This window comes from Lactuca saligna, chromosome 1 (genome assembly GCF_052625555.1).
Source record: "Lactuca saligna cultivar CGN05327 chromosome 1, ASM5262555v1, whole genome shotgun sequence".
Lineage (NCBI taxonomy): Eukaryota > Viridiplantae > Streptophyta > Magnoliopsida > Asterales > Asteraceae > Lactuca > Lactuca saligna.
In genome coordinates this window covers 15,765,301-15,771,560 of record NC_136417.1, presented here as the reverse complement: position 1 = coordinate 15,771,560, position 6,260 = coordinate 15,765,301, and positions in this window count along the sequence as shown.

Genomic DNA, 6,260 nt, shown 5'->3' with positions numbered 1-6,260 from the left:
TCATAATCCACATAAGAATCCTGGCTTACAACTTTGTACTTTATGGTTCTAGCACGCAAATCAAGGGCTTAGATCTCACAGCCAATATTATAAAGAAATGACACGAAACAAGGTGTTACAACTCTTCCCCCATTAAATTAGATTTCGTCCTCGAAATCATTCCTTACTACTTTCTTTTCCACACCATTCGACCTTCCCCGAACCTCTTTAATTCTGATTAGGACCGAGAAGTCATCTCCTACAGATGAACGCCTTCCAATACTTCCTTCAAGCCCATTCTTAGTGGAATTCACTTATCCTGACGAAGAAATGAACCTTAACACTTTGACCTCAGCCAACGAAAGAAAACCAATGCTCTACCTGAAAACTGAAACCATACACCAAGTCTAACTTCCAGGCAGACCGAACCATCCCATCCCACAACCATAAAGAATCCAATTTGCAACCCGAACCGGATGAAACCCTTCCGACCTTGAAATACCTTGTTTAAAACTAGAAAAACAGAATCTCTGGCCATTCCTTGTTTTTGAAACATTGCATCTGAAAAATAAAGGTGACTCCTAACACGAGTGTCAAACATTGGTGCTAAACGAATACACAAATCACATCCTAATAACCACATATTCATATATTTTATCTATATGATATATCCTGATTCCACGTTGACCTTCTAATAACTTGGGTTGCAGAATCCTTAATCGTTAACCGAGATTAACTATCTCACGCTTGGTCGTATAATGAGACTCCGCCAAAGAGTCTAACTGACGAAGGCTACCCTAGTCTATCTATTACACATATCCAATCCGCTAATCATGGAGTTTCCCTACTCCAAACTTGGTTTAATACCCTACCATGACAGACACTATCGGGTACCAACCTTATGATTCATACACTTACTACTTCACAAGACTTCATGTTACCATTTAACCCACTCAAACATCAAGATTACAGATCATCTTGATCTTGATCCCGCTAAACCCTAATCAGGTGTTTGGTTCGTGCTTTAAACCTCAAAGCCTTCATCAGACAAGAACATGCAGATAAGTTCTAACACAAGCCTCAACCTAAACCTACAACATTTTTTCCTAGTTATAACCGAACAATGAACATTATTCCAAGCATAAACCCCGACTCATGCCACCACCATAATTGACTATTCACTTGCCCTAAAATATGAAATTCCACATTGATTCTCACTTGGAAATATTCCTATTAATCCAAATGATTCTCCCCAACTTGGATTCAGATGCACTCTGCTAACCCCATAACCATTAGATTTTAAGATTAAACAATCCATGGTACACCCAACCCAAAACATTTCACTACTCTTGACGAAAGTTTGTCATATCCAATGCATATTCTCTTGATATAATTTCCATATATTTGAAAATCCCCAACAAATGAAAAAGAATGAATAAACCTACTATCAGAGCAAATGGATAGCCGATCTAACAACTCACTTACTGCTAATCAGAACCCAGGTGAACACGCATCAACTACTCCCTAAAGGTGTGAATATGAAAGCAATTATCCTTACGCATGCGATTTCACTAGTTCTTCATTGCCTCACAACTATGAATGATACATACGAATCTCACATTCAAATCCAATAAGATTATACTGCAACTTCCTCGGACTCTTTGCTGAAGCCATCAAAATAAATCTGACAGTTGATCCTCTAAGCAAAACACTCAATCTTCCTACATTTATTGCTTGCTCTGTCGATGGTCGACGTCTCCCATTTCGAATCCAAAAAGTAAGTCATCCAAATACCTTCTAAGCACATCTCTCTGTATGCAAAATGGTATATGACAACTATTTGAAATATAAAAACTAGAACATCATAAAGAAACTACGATTCTTAGGTGGAGACTTAACTATACCAAAAATAACGTCACACACACATAATTACATGATCATAAGAATAAATAATAAAATAATGAAGTAAGAGAACAAGATGTAAACCTGCAACAACATCTGCTGGAACTCGAGTCTCTTCATCCTGCAACTGAAATGCTCGGCTCCTCACCTCTAGAGCCTCCACACTGCCATCATAGCCATTTGTGATCCTCAATGTAGCTAGAGCAGGTGCCCTTCTTGCTCTAATCATCAACCTCAGAAAATCAGCCTTCTTGGGGTTTACTTCGTTGCAATGAAAACAAATCGGACTCGAACCCTGAGGACAATCCCTGTTAAAATGACCAACCTGACCACAACTGAAGCAGTCCCTCCCTTTCTCATGACAACTCCCCTCGTGAGTTCTCTCACACTTGGCATAACATATCCGATCCTGATGGCCTCCTAGTAGTGAATCCTGAATCTTGCATCTCTTCTATTGGCTCACTTCGGTCTGAATATGCTCCGACTCGTGTTTTGTCTGAAGATGCGGCTTAGTCTCTTGCTCTCGGTGTAACGTCTGAAAGATAATGCTAGATGATTAAAGAATAATAATATAATTAAACACTATCAAAGAGGGATTATTTAAGGAAAATAATCTAAATGGAAGTTGTAGTAGTCGTTAAACCGTGATCGTGCATATAGAGTACGTTAAATCTAACTTTATAAGAGGAAGTTATGATCTTTTGAAGTTTCAACGCAACAATATATGGCTTAGAGTTCAAAGTAGATATTTTTGATTGTTAGGAAAAACAATCTAAACGAGAGTTGAAGATCTTGTCTATATGGTTTTGTCGATATAAAGACAGTTGAGAACGGATATCATATGAGAAAGTTATGAATTTTTAACGGAATTTCATTGTCTAAGGTTGTTAAAAATATAGCTTTAAAAATAAAGTCGAAATTAGTTGACTGAGAGAAAGTTGTAGATCTCATTGTTAGCTACACATTGATATAAAGAACATCGAAAACAAAGCTCATATGAAGAAGATATGATTTTTTTGAAAAATCAGAAACTCATATGCGTGCGCGCGAGGGGAACGGCACGCAGTAGGCTATCGACATAGGGATGCAGATAAATTTGGACCTGACATGTGTTGAAAAAACAAGAAAATCGATATGGATGGAGTGCGTGGCGCGTACCTCATGCGCGACGCACATATGGACTCTAAGTAGATGTGCTCAACCTCATTCTCCTTCACACCACCCACATTTCCTCTCTCGATTTCTTTCGATTTTAGCCCCATTTCCCCTTATTTTTAGCATACAACGAAGCCCTGTGCCACCCATGAATACTCATTTGAGTAATAGAATTCATGTAGGAAATCTCGTGTCAATATTCTACCCATTTAGATTTCGGTTTTCATCAAAAAGTTGTGTAAGTTAAGCTACACTCTATCTCTTTCAGTGTAACTTATATTTATAGTCATAATTTGTTGTTATGAACCTATAAATAAGATTTATCAGTAATTCCATATCGTTATACTGATTGATCTACTTACACGGATGATGTCTAGGCTGGATTTAGTGAGGTGTTTAAAGCAGGATTTCCAAAATGTATACTCTGTATACCAAATGGACCCTACCTCCAATATGATCCTACCTGGTTATTCCTTATTTAGATCTTGATGTAGTCTTTAGGATTGTTGAGAAATCTGAAGCCTTAGGGTAATAGTTCCATGAAGTATGAAATTAGACTAAGACTTAGCATTACATACATCTTGGTCTTTAGCAAAAAGGTGTAAGGCGAAGATATGCTCAATTCACCAATCACCAGACACTTTGTCAAGTGAGTGCATAGTTACACTAATCTTACACATAAATATAAATTATTTAATATAATTACATCCTATATGTGCCTATTATCTGTATTCCTGATATCTATGTTAGATGAACAATATATAGACGTCTTATTTGATTTTAAACTGTATATGTATTTTTATTACCTATAAATATATTAGGTAAAGATGGGTAGATGTAAGATGATATAGATGTTGAAAGATGAAAGATGATATAGATGTTGAGATGCCTATTAGATAAACACTGGTAGCTATGGACTTAGTTCATATTAGTTAAACATTGGCAGCTATGGACTTAGTGCCTATTAGATAGATATTGGCAGTTATGGACTTAGTGCCCAGTAGGTAAGCGCCGACAACGATGGACTTCGTGCCTAAAAATCAGCAACGATGGACTTCATATCTATTCCTTAGGACAAATCCTTAGGAATAAAAATAGAAAGAAACTTATTGGCATGTATTGCGGAGAAATCCCAATAACAATATTCTCGGCAACGATGATTAAGATAACGCTTAGGATAAATCTTCAGGGAAGAATAAATAGTAAAACAAGGATGGATAATTGGATTAACTGTTTGATAACTAAACACATCTTTTGTGGGTTGAATGTTTCTTCGGAAATGTTTAATGTTACATGCATGATGAGAGATTCAGGGAGATATAGACCGTTAGATTACTGAGACATTGTAAGTATCCATTTATGCTTATGTTTTTGTATTAGTAATGACATCCCAAGTTTTGAAAAGATATCAATATCAAACGTTTCTTCGGAAATGTTTAATGTTAATATTATCTCATACTGAAATAATATTTTGGGGACCAATTCTACAACAAAAGAAGTATTTTGTTTTAAAATACGCATAAATAAAATGTATTAAAATAACTGTAAATTTGGCGATGTCACACTCGGATGTCTTCCTGCACCATATCAAGGTAACTTGTTTTTTTTTTCTCTTCATCCACAACGTACTACAAAACCAATAAAGCCCATTCCCTGAACATGGTGGTGATCTCCTCTATGACAGTTAGAAAATTCTCATCACCAACCATCACTAGAGATTAGCACCGACAAATGATGATAATAGAACATTTCATATTTGAGGAAAAATATGAACGGTTAGATAATAATAATAAGGTAAAAAATGAGTGACCAAAAATTCATAGCACTTTTAATAATGGTTAATGTATTTGGAAAGTACATAACAAAGAGATCCCAAGGAAATAATCGATTTAAAAATTTGACTCCGATTGGAGGAGTTATTATTTTATAAAAAATAAAAATCAATCATGTTAATAACACTATTAGCGTCAAAATGGCATAAAGAGATCGATTGAGTTTCGGTTAAAGTCACTGAAAGGAAAATCGTAGTACTCCGAGAGATAGGTGTAACATCCATAAAAATCACAATAAATTTAAACTTTTAAAAATCACCCAAATTCATAAATGTTTAAAAATCATAGTTTTCAAAACATTTTCCAAAAAAGTCTCCCAAAATCATAAGTCATAAACAAGACGATGTGTACGGTCACGCCTTCGCCTTCCCGCAGTCATCCGAAGTACCTGAAACATAACCCAAAACATTAAGCCAACGTTTAGCGAGTTCCCCGAAAGTACCAACACATAAACATATAACATATACAATAACAGCATGTCGGATCCTATCAACCATCGAGATGGAATACCTCAGGCCCAATCAACCATCGGGTTGGAATGCCAATATACTATGGGTCCACTCAACCATAGGGTTGGAATACCCCATGCCCAACCAACCATTAGGTATAAATGCCAACATATTGTGGGTCTAGTCATCCTCGGGATGGAATACCATTGGTCCCAATCAACCATCGGGTTGGAATACGCTTGGCCTGTTGGTTCACTCACAAAGCAGTAAAGCCTCACCGCCAACCAAATATATGTGCACATATACCAGATAAACATATAATTAGTCCACAACCAGTTCGACAGATCTACAGATCACTAAGCATAGCATCATCCGATCTACCAGGATACAGATCATGACACCATTCTATCACATAATAGGATATCTAATCCAATGGGCCGACCTTGGTGCCTTTGACCTATTAAAACGGTGAGGGAAAACTCACCTCACAACGTGGATAAAAGCTGATAAGGTAATCTCAGCTCTAATCGACACTTATTCTAACCAAATGACCAATCTCAACCAAAATCCCAAAATACCTACAATACCCTTAGGGTTAAACTTGGTCAAAGTCAAAGTCAAACTGGTCAAATCAACCGAGTCAACCCAGCCAAGTCAACCTAATTGAGTCAACTCAGAGTGAGTACATGACGCATACTCTGAAGCTGAATTGGTTGTACTAACATGTGGACCACCATTGGGGTGGTTGACCTTGTACGCAAGGCGTATTCCGAGTATGCAGGGTGTATTCCGAGTACGCGGTGCGTACTCCTAACGTGCGTCTTTGATGATGCCTTACAAACCGTCGTATATCTTTAAATATTAAATAAGGGGCATTTTCATATTATACAATGCTACTTTTCTATACTCTTCGGTCAGCAATAATAAGCTTTCCAATATTACC